This window comes from Sarcophilus harrisii, chromosome 3 (assembly GCF_902635505.1).
Source record: "Sarcophilus harrisii chromosome 3, mSarHar1.11, whole genome shotgun sequence".
Lineage (NCBI taxonomy): Eukaryota > Metazoa > Chordata > Mammalia > Dasyuromorphia > Dasyuridae > Sarcophilus > Sarcophilus harrisii.
The window spans coordinates 26,225,467-26,235,882 of record NC_045428.1 but is presented as its reverse complement, the minus strand read 5'-3'; positions in this window follow the sequence as shown (position 1 = coordinate 26,235,882).

The following is a 10,416-nucleotide window of genomic DNA, read 5'->3' as shown; positions in this document are numbered from 1 at the left end:
AAGAAAAGAAAAACAAGAAAAATACTGAAATAATCTTTTTAGTTTTTTTGTTTGGACTTGCAGCTAGGTAGCACAGTGGATAGAGAATAGCTACAACTAAAAAGGAGGAACAATGGAAGAGACAACTAGAAATTCAGAAGAACCAAGAAAAAAGCAAAAGCAAAAAATCAAACATATGCTACCTATAAACACACAAACAGATGAAAGATAGGAGAGAGGGGCTTAAATTCCAATTCATTTCTATTTTGTTGGCAAAAGGAATGGTATTTGAAATGGAAATGAACAAACCAAAAGGGCTAATCAGGAGTTGTTCCCCAAGTAACTAGTAAGTATATGATATGAGACTTTGGAGCTGTCTTGATGAATACCAGTCACCAGACCCAGATCAATATAGTCTCCTGGTAAACAAAGAAGTAAAAAAAAATATGATTGTTGAGCCACTATCAGTTATCTCTGAAAGGTCATAGACAACAAGAAAGTGTGACATGGTAGCTTCAAACTCTAAGAAAATCGTGGACAAAGGGGCCACATGGATAGACAGCTGGTCCTGGAGTCAAGAAGAGCTAAGTTTGAGACGTGCCTTTTGATGATAGGCTAGACATTGCACTTCACAATACATTCCAACAATTATCTGAGTTAGAGAAAATGCCAATTTACACCAAGTTGATGAAGGTGTTCTCAGAGCCAGCAGTTCTTTCTACCCATGAAATCACAGGCCCTAAAACATAAATAAATCTTTGTTTTGATCAAAGAATAGTGGCCAGAACAAGATGGTTTTCTGACTTCATTAGACAACACGTGGAATACTGTATTACACTGGGGGCATAATCCATTAGGGTCAACATTGATAAGTAGGGAAATATTCAGAAGGTGATCAGGATGAGAAAAAAGCCTCATGCTCACACCATGTAATGATTAATAGGAGGATGTTTAGTGTAGAAAAGATGACCTGGAGGTAGCAATCGGAGAACTATTTTCATGTGTTTGAAGGGCTGCCATGTGGAAGAAGGATTACTTTTGTTTTGCTTGACATCACATGGCAGAACCAGGTACAAAAGGTAGAAACTGAAAGAAGACATATTTAAGATGAGTATCAAAAAAAACCTCCCTAATAACTCATTCCCCAGTTGCAGTAGACTGTCCTACTCCCAGAGGCATTGGGTTCCCACTAACTGGGGGAAGATGGCATGGAGGGGATTCCTATTCAGGTAAGGATAGAAAAAAATCAGAATCTCTTTTTTTTTTTTAACTCTGAGATTCTATGATTCTACAAACAAAACAAGATAAAAAATTTCTGCAATTGGGCACAGGCATCAAGCTGAAGCTCAAAGCTAGTGTTATATATTATTATGGCAATTATATTTGGTAAGCTGTCACAAACAGGTTTTATTCCTTGACAATTACTTCTGAATCACATGCCAGTATATATATATATATGTGTGTGTGTGTGTGTGTGTGTGTGTGTATAATATATATATATATATATGTGTATGTGTATAATATATATATATATATGTATGTGTATATATATAATATATATGTGTGTGTATACACATATATGTTAAGAAAAGGCTACTATTTGAATTACCATATTTACTTTTTGTAAGTAGGTCATTGCACTACCATTCATCTGAAGAGAATCTTCTTTGGACATAACTCCAAGAACATCAACACAGAGAAATCTTTTCCTCAAAACTTGAGAAAGAATAGGGAAAAAAAATCTCTTCTCTGGCTCCTTTTATCATCTTCCTGTCTCCTTTGTGAACATCACATATAGGCAGAAGTAGCAATTGTGGGAGACGAAGAAGAGTGGATCTTTGGGTCTTTTGTTTGCAGAGTTCAGGGCATGGAAGATCAAGTCTTCAGCAAGCAAGGAAGAAAATAAAGTTCTCATCAGTTCTGAGGAACACTGGAAGATGGGCTGGAATGCTGCTCCTGATGATTTCTATGGTGGCTTTTGTACATTTGGCATTGACTGAGAATAGCTGGCCCAGCAGCAAAGCAGCATTGTTCACTTATACACAGAACATATTTTATCTTCCTGGGGCTATGGGCTCAGCTGCCATCAGTGCTGGAGGAAATAGAAAGGTCTCACCAACCAAGGACAACCAGGTTCAGGATTAAGTATGAAGACTACTACAGTGCAATCTGCTTCAAGGATGCCTTGGATTCTTGCATGTCATCTTAACCTAATAGGCAATTGCAATCAGTGCCATGCAGAAATAATAGTGTATGTCGTAAAGCAGGAAAAAGGGCACTAATAAATTAATTCTCTTTCATAAAAAAACTTTATCCCCAAACACCAATACTTTTTAATGGAAAACTGGAATAAATAAAGAATTCTTGGTATTTTCTGAGACAAGTTACAAGATACAGAATGCTGTCAGACTCCAATATAGATTCATGAGGAGCCTGAGCCCATGGTGTTCTTGAATCATCTGGATAATTGAATGATTTACACTATTTATTTAAACACATATTCTGACATTGATGCATATCTCTGATATTCTATATGTTTGGTTCCAGTTGCCCATATGGGAGGGCAAGCTGGCTGCAACATCTGTCACTACTGATCAGAAGCAGTGTGGATTAGTAAAAAAAAGAGCTTGCATCTGAACAAGACAAGGTGGATTTGTCTTGGCTCTTCATTACAATATGGGACCTTGGCTTGGTTGTATGTCGATTTCTAGAATATATTAATCTAAGCAAGGTTGAGAAGTGATGCTCCCATTCTTCTTTCTTTATTTTACAAGGGATCCAGGGATATATGATTGGTTTTAAAAGATTGCCTTTTCTGATAGAGAGAACAGGTCTCCGGCTATGTGTTTTAGCCACTCGAGTTAATTTATTTCACCATTACTTTATATACTTTGCCTTATTTCCCCAATGCTATAATTTCCAATTCAATTCAATGTGCATTTATTATTAAATATGTCCCGTGTTCCAGGTTCTGCAGATAAAGAGGATGACATGTAGTTCATATTTTATAAGAGTATATATTCTAATGGAGAGAGAAAGATACAAAGTATATTACACAAAATATTTCATTGGAGTCTCACTCCAGCTCTGTTGATTACATTACAAGTACATGGAGTACTTCAACTCTATTTTACAGATGTAGAAACTGAAGTTGACAGATGAAGTTACAAAGCCAATAAATGTTGGAGGCAGGATTTGAATTGAGGTCATTTAGTACAGCCTTCAGCCCAATGCTACTTCTCAGTCCCCAAGGGCAGTGCTTGGATCCTAGATCTTGACAGCCTAGAACTTGTTTACTACACAGTCAACTAAATAAATAGATAAATTGGTGATATATCTATCACACACACACACACACACACACACACACACACACACCAATTTTTAAAAAAATAATAGGTGTAGAGTGCAAAGATTTCGATTCCAGTCCCAGCTTTACCATTCACTGCCTATATGATCTCGGACAAGTAACATAACCTTCTTAGGATTCAGTTTTCTTCTCTGCAAAATGAGATGATTGAACTAGAGGATCTCATAAGTACAATTCGTCTAAAATCCTTTTTATCATTCAGTCATTTTTCAATTGTATCCAACCCTTTGTCTCCAACCCCATTTGAGGTTTTCTTAGCAAAAATACTGGAGTGCGTGCCATTTGCTGCTCCAATTCATTTTATAAATAAGGAAACTGAGGCAATCATGGTTAAAGGACTTGCCCAGGGTCACATAATAATAAGTGTCTAAGTCAGATTGGAACTCATGAAGACGATTCTCCCTGACTCTAAGTCCAGCATTTTGTTCACTTAGCTACCAAGCTGCCCCTTACCTGACAACAAATATTGGCTTCCTCCTTTCTCTCTACCTTCTCTTACTAAATAATCTTCACCTACACCATGCCCCTCAAACCCTTAGGTGTCCAGATCTCTTCCAGGCCAGCATCCATGATGCCCTAATCATTTTCTACTCTTTTCCTCATCTTGACCTTAAACTGAATCAGCCCAACTCTATACAGTCTCTTGTCTTGCATCTCTGGCTTTCTTATCATATCACTGATAATGTCTTGCCTAAGCCTCAGTCTTGGATCAATCCCACTACCTGCTGCTTTTTTTTTTTGTTTGTTTGTTTGTTTCTTTTTTGCCTATTCATATGCTATTAAATAAAGATTGAGAAAATCATGTAACCATTTTGACTGGGTCCACTATAAATTTATGTTAGCAAATTTTAACTGGGCCTTCGCTTCTGGAAGGCTATCTTTGTATATCACCCATCAACTCACTATTTCCACATTCACAGTGACTTTTCCAGACCTTTCCATCCCTCCCCAAACCTCCATTGCTTCTCCTCCCCCTACCTTCTCAGTTGAGAACATTGACTCACTTTAAACGGAAAAAAATGGGGGCCATTTCACAAGAATTCCCTTGTCTCCCTTCCTACTTATTTTATTTAGATGCCTTCTCTGACCATCTTCTCCTTCATCCCTTTTTACATGAATAGATGACCCTATTCCTCGACAAAGCAAAACCCACCACAAATATAACAGATTTTAATCATCTCATTTTCTTCAGTGGATTGCCCCCTGTGTCACTCTCCCTATTTCACTTCTCTTGAATTTTTCCCTGTCTATTGGGTCATTCTCTACCAACATGCCCATGTCACCCCCATCCTCAAAACAACATTATTTGGTCTTTCCATCACTGTATGATTCTTCTGTCCTTCATGGTTAACCTGATCAACAAGGATATCTTTTAAGTGCTTCCACTTTCCCTCTTCTCACTCTTCTTGTCTTTACAACATGTCTTCCAGGATGATCATTCCACCAAAAATTCGCTTTCCAAAGTTACAAATGGGGCCACTAGGTGGCGCAGTGGATAGAGGACCAGCACTGAAGTCAGGAAACTCAAACATGTAACACCTTCTAGCTGTGTGACCCTGGGCAAGTCACTTAATCCCAATTTGTTCAGCAAAAAAATAAAATTAAATTAAATTTCAAAAAAATAAAGTTATAAAAGATCATTGGATCTCCAAATCCAATGGCCTTTTCATAATCCTTATTCTTCTTGATCTCTATCTTGAGTCTCCAATACAGTTGATCACCCTTTTCTCTTTGATATTCTCTTCTCTCCAGGTTTTCATGATTTCTCTGCAACGAGGTTCTTCTTCTACCTGTCAGAATGCTTCTCAGTCTCCTTCACTAAAACTCTATTCACATAATGCTCAACTAACTATAGGATCTGTTATATACCTACTTCTCTATCTCAAACTTCTTCACTTGGTAATCTCATCAGTTCCCATGGAGGCAGGATTTGAACTGAGGCCAAGTCTAGCACATCCTTCTGCCCAACATTATTTCTCAGTCCTCAAGGGCAGTGCTTGGGTCTCAGTCCTTTGTAGCCTAAAATACTGCTCATTACACACAGTTATTAAATAAATAGATGAGTTGTTGGTGATATATCTATATCATCTGACCCTTCCCACAGGCAAAAAATACTGGGATTTAGTTGCCCTCTCTATGCCGATGGTACTTAAATCCATGTATCCAGCTCTAATCTTTACCGACCACCTAATCAAATACTTTTAAGACATTTTGAATCAGAAGTCCAGTAAACATCTTAAACTCAGCATGTCCAGAACTGAATTCATTGTATTCTGCCCTCTAAAGTTCTCTATTACTATCCAAGATCTTATCATCATTATCCCCTCAGTCCCCTAATATTGCAACCTAACTGCCATCTCTATTCTCCTATCTAATTTATCATCAAGAACTATTGATTTGGGAGCAGCTAGTGGCACAGTGGATAGAGCACCAGTCCTGAAAGCAGGATGACCTGAGTTCAAATCTGGCCCTAAACACCACTTTCAGGCTGTGCCACCATGGGCAAGTCACTCAAACCCAATTGCATCAGTAAAAACAAACAAACAAGCAAGCAAGCAAACAAACAACAAAAAACAAAAACAAAAACAAAAACAAAACCCATTGATTTCATCTTTGCAACATCTCTCAAATATGTCCTGCCCTTATCAGCTCCCTGGTACAAGTCCTAATCACTTCATTCCTAGACTACCAATCTAGCCTTCTGGTTGGCCTGCCTGCCTGCCACAAGGGTGTGCCCATTCTATGCCATCCTGCAGTCAGTTGTTAAATTGAGTTTCCTAAAGCACTTGTTTGACTTCATAAAACTTCATACTCAATAAACTCCAATGGTTCCCTATAATCTCCAGGATCAAATACAAAATCCTCTATTTGGCATTCACAGTTCTTAATGACCTATTCCCCTTCACTTTCCAGCATTTCTGCCATATGTATACAGATTCTGTAATACAGATATTCTGTATATAGTAAATATACTGGCCTTTTTGGTGTCACATAAATAAAACACTCTATCTCTTGGCTTTGAGAATTTTCTCTGGCCATTTCCCTATGTCCAGAATGTTTTCACTCCTTGTCTCTGACTACCAGTTTCCTTAATTTCCTTCAAACCCCAGCCAGCTAAAATCTCATCTCCCACAAGAAGCTTTTTCCAACCCCTTTTTATTCTAGTGCCTTTACTTTATTATTTCCTATTCAACCTGTGTATAGCTTTTTTGTACATGATTTTTTTTTGCTTGTGGTCTCCCCCATTAGATTCTAAACTACTTGAAATCAAGGATTGCCTTCTGTCTTTCTTGTAACCCTAGCACTTAACACAGTAGCTGAACACAGTAAATGCTTAATAAATGTTTTTGAACTGGCTGACCCCAGGTCCCTTTGAATCTATGAATATATAAACATACTTCATTATAGCCAGGTAAGTCTGTTTTATTCACTACAAGGCTACAAACTTGAAGTACAGTCTTTATATATGGATGCTAAGCCTTCCACAGGCATTATCTTTGTTACTTTAAATATACTTGGTAAGTAAACACATCAACGGTGTAAAGATGGGAGTGAATTTGTAATCCTTGTTTCAATGAATCTAGCAATTATTTTTATCATTATTTTCCAGATATAAATTCAGTATTCTTCCAATGCTATGAAATAAAGCAGAGTGCTATTATTCTAATACTGCAAATGGAGAAGCCAAAGCACTGAGGCAGTAAATGTCATGCCCAAAGAGCATGGGAAATATAATGAAATATAATGGAAGAGTTTATTTAGTTGACTCAGATGGTAGGAAGCTAAACTGCTGTTTCATTTTCATGGTTAATTAAAAATCACTCTGGTATCTGAAATCTCAGTTTAAAATGAGAAGTGGTTAAATACATTAAACAGAGATTTATTTATATAATTGTATTGTCCCTTAATTGAGCTTCTGTTTATTTTGTTTTCCCATATTTTGTGTCATATACTATCTTATAAAGCTACAGTTAATAATTGAAAAGAGTCCTTTCTAGGGACCTATGTTGTATACAGTCAAGCACAAAGGAGAGTCTCTTCCCTGTGTCCAGTTGTATATACAAACAAAAGAACTCCAGAAGCTCTTCTTGGTAAAGTTAGAAAAGGAGTATCACATACCATTTGGAGGAGCTGCCCAGTAATGCAGAAGTAGCTGCAAATCTTATCAGCAGAGAACTAAAAGCTCAATAGTAGAAAAATAAAGGAAGTGCAACTCTGAGAATGGAAGAACATATGGAAACAAAGATGAGGAATAATGACTCCCACCTCCAAGCTGATGGCTACAAAGAATCATATATCAGAGAGAGTTGGCTTATGAATCCGGAGAATTGTGGAGGGGAATGCACATAAGGAACAAGTATTTGTGCTATATGTCAGGAATTTGTGGAGACATATGTTGAAAAGCCACACTAGAACCATTATGTCCCTGAATGTAAGTAACTAAAGCCTATAGAAGCCTCTTGGGAAAAGAGGAAATATATATATTTCCCACAAGCTTTGCCATGTTTGTTTTATAACACAACCACAACTTCTTATCTTTGATGGAAAAATAAACCAGTTCCTTCTTTAAGCCTTGTTAACACCGTGCTTGCAAGGGAGATCAGGGACAGTGAAATGAGGCATACAGTATATAAAAGTTTCCAAATTGCCTAGGTGAGGGCAATTTGCCAAAGAAGTTCCCCAAAGTAAACATCTTTCTTTTCCCCTTGAAAAGTTGTATATAAATTAATAATGTACTTAATTTGGCTAAACTTGTAAGTGTAACAATAGATGGTTAAATTGTATTGGGGTTTAAATTGCAACTGCAAATGCATTATTTTTTCACTCATAAGAAACAGCTAAACCTAGTTCAAATTAGTTAAATTTAATTTCACTTGGATTTTTATCAAATTATCAGTGGTAATAGGAGACAACAGCAACAATACTGACAGGTGTTCATAAAATCCATGTAATGTCATTTCATAAAATAGTTTTGCTTTTTTCTCCATAAACCCTCCCTTTTTAATTAGGAAAAAAAATAGCAAAATTAATTTTGTTATGATTCTGGGTTGTCTTCTTTGACCTAGTTGTTTTGCAAATTATAATATGGTCAAAAGAGGAAGGCGAGAAATAGAATTTATGTATTATGTATTTTTTTCATTTCCTATTTATATAATACAATATTTCACTCTACTTGGATTACTAAGGACATCACCTGAGCAAGTGGTTCCTCATTATAGATGTCAGCTACACAGAGACAACATGAAGGATGACATCAGAAAAATATAGAATGAAAGGGGAAAAGTAGAGGAGGAAAGGATTAAAAAGAAGAGGAGAGAAAAGGACAGGAGGAAGATGTAAAAATTTCACGAGCTAGCTATTAAGTAGTCAAAATAGAAATTCATGAATTTATTGCATTAATTCTTAAAATATAATTGGAAAGCTTCCTAAGATCTAATAAATCTCTTCCTCCTTCTTCCATCTATATAAATAGGCTACAGGATAAGAAAGGACAAGTGAAATATTCAGTATTTGTATCTTTCAGACAAGTCCTAAACAATAAAGCATGAGGATTTCATTACCAATTTTTAAAATTTTATTTTAATAATGTAGCATGACATTTTAGTTCCAATCTTGTCTCTGATGCATAATACCCGGCTCTTAGCATTTGGTGACACAACCTCTCAGAACCTCAGTTTCCTCATCTATAAAATAAAGGGACTGTATTCAATGATCTCTGAGATTCCAAATTCTAAACCATGATCCTATAAGCCTGTCACTTTAGCTTTTGACTTTAGATGAGTTATAAGAAGATAGGAGGAGTTAACAAGAGACAGGCTGGTCAGCGGGAAGAGAGGGAAGTCAAAAAAGAAAGGAGAAAAAGATTTTTTTAAAAGAAAATTAATTTTAATTATGAAAACCAAGCTGTCTTAAAGTTTGTTAGACAGGATCCATTTGCAGGTCAAAAAAATGTCCTTTGTGAGCTTAAATGGCACCTCCTTCATTATAATGATGAAGTTTAGTTTTATATGAATAAAAAATAAGGAGGAACAAGAAGATAAAGAGGAGCTTTCAAGCATAACACCTTTAAATCAATCAGAAAATTGTTTTTGCATGAATGCCGAAAGTAAAGGCACCATATCCAAAGTATTAATTGGCTGAACATTCAGCTTAACCAATGACTGCCATTCATAAGAGTTTCTTTACTAGTATAATGTTATAAATGTTCACATGCAAATAATATAGCAGTCATCTGAACATAGATGCAAAGGACTTTGTAAATATGCTCTGGGGACATTTATCATCACAGTTTGCTAGATACAAAAACAGATGCTAAGTGTGTCTTAAGGGACCCATCCAAAGGTGAACATTAAGTCGTTTCAGAGAAAAGAGCAAGAAAGAATCCAGAAAGTCTGAAACCCAGCTTACTGCTTTATATATATCCAAGCTCAGTTCAAAACTATTAAGAAAGTGACTTTTGGGAAGTATACAAAACCATTACCCAAATCTGGAATCCCCATCTTTAGTATGAAGTAGAATTAGGGGAGAAAAACCTTCCATTTATCTATCTGGAGGGAAGGTACTACTAAGAACCCACCATCCACCCCATCCCATCAGGCAATAGGAGTTGAAGAGCTGGAGAATGACTTTTGTATTCCCCCCAAAAAAAGGTAGAAGGAGTGTTTCCCTATCCAATGGTCTGAGTGGCTAGTGTGAAGGCTGAGCTGAAGTCTAATCTTGTCTAATTCGATGCTAGGAATGTGCGCAGGAGGCTCATTATTTAATTAAGAACAGACATTACAAGAGCCTTAACTGCAGTGCAAAGCACAATTGCAAGGGCTCCCAATTTATGGTTTTCATTAATTAACATAAAGTAGTGTAGGCAAGCGAAATCAAGTGATCTGCTCAGCTATTAGAATTTTGAGAGTTAATTAATATAACAGCACAGTTCACTGGGCTTAGAAATTATGAGCAACATATAGAATTTTAAAAAGCCCTGCGCCATTTTCTAATTGGAAGATACCCAAGTGCTCCAGCAGCACCGTGTTCTTTTGAACCTTGGTGCCCTAACACAATTACAGACCAGC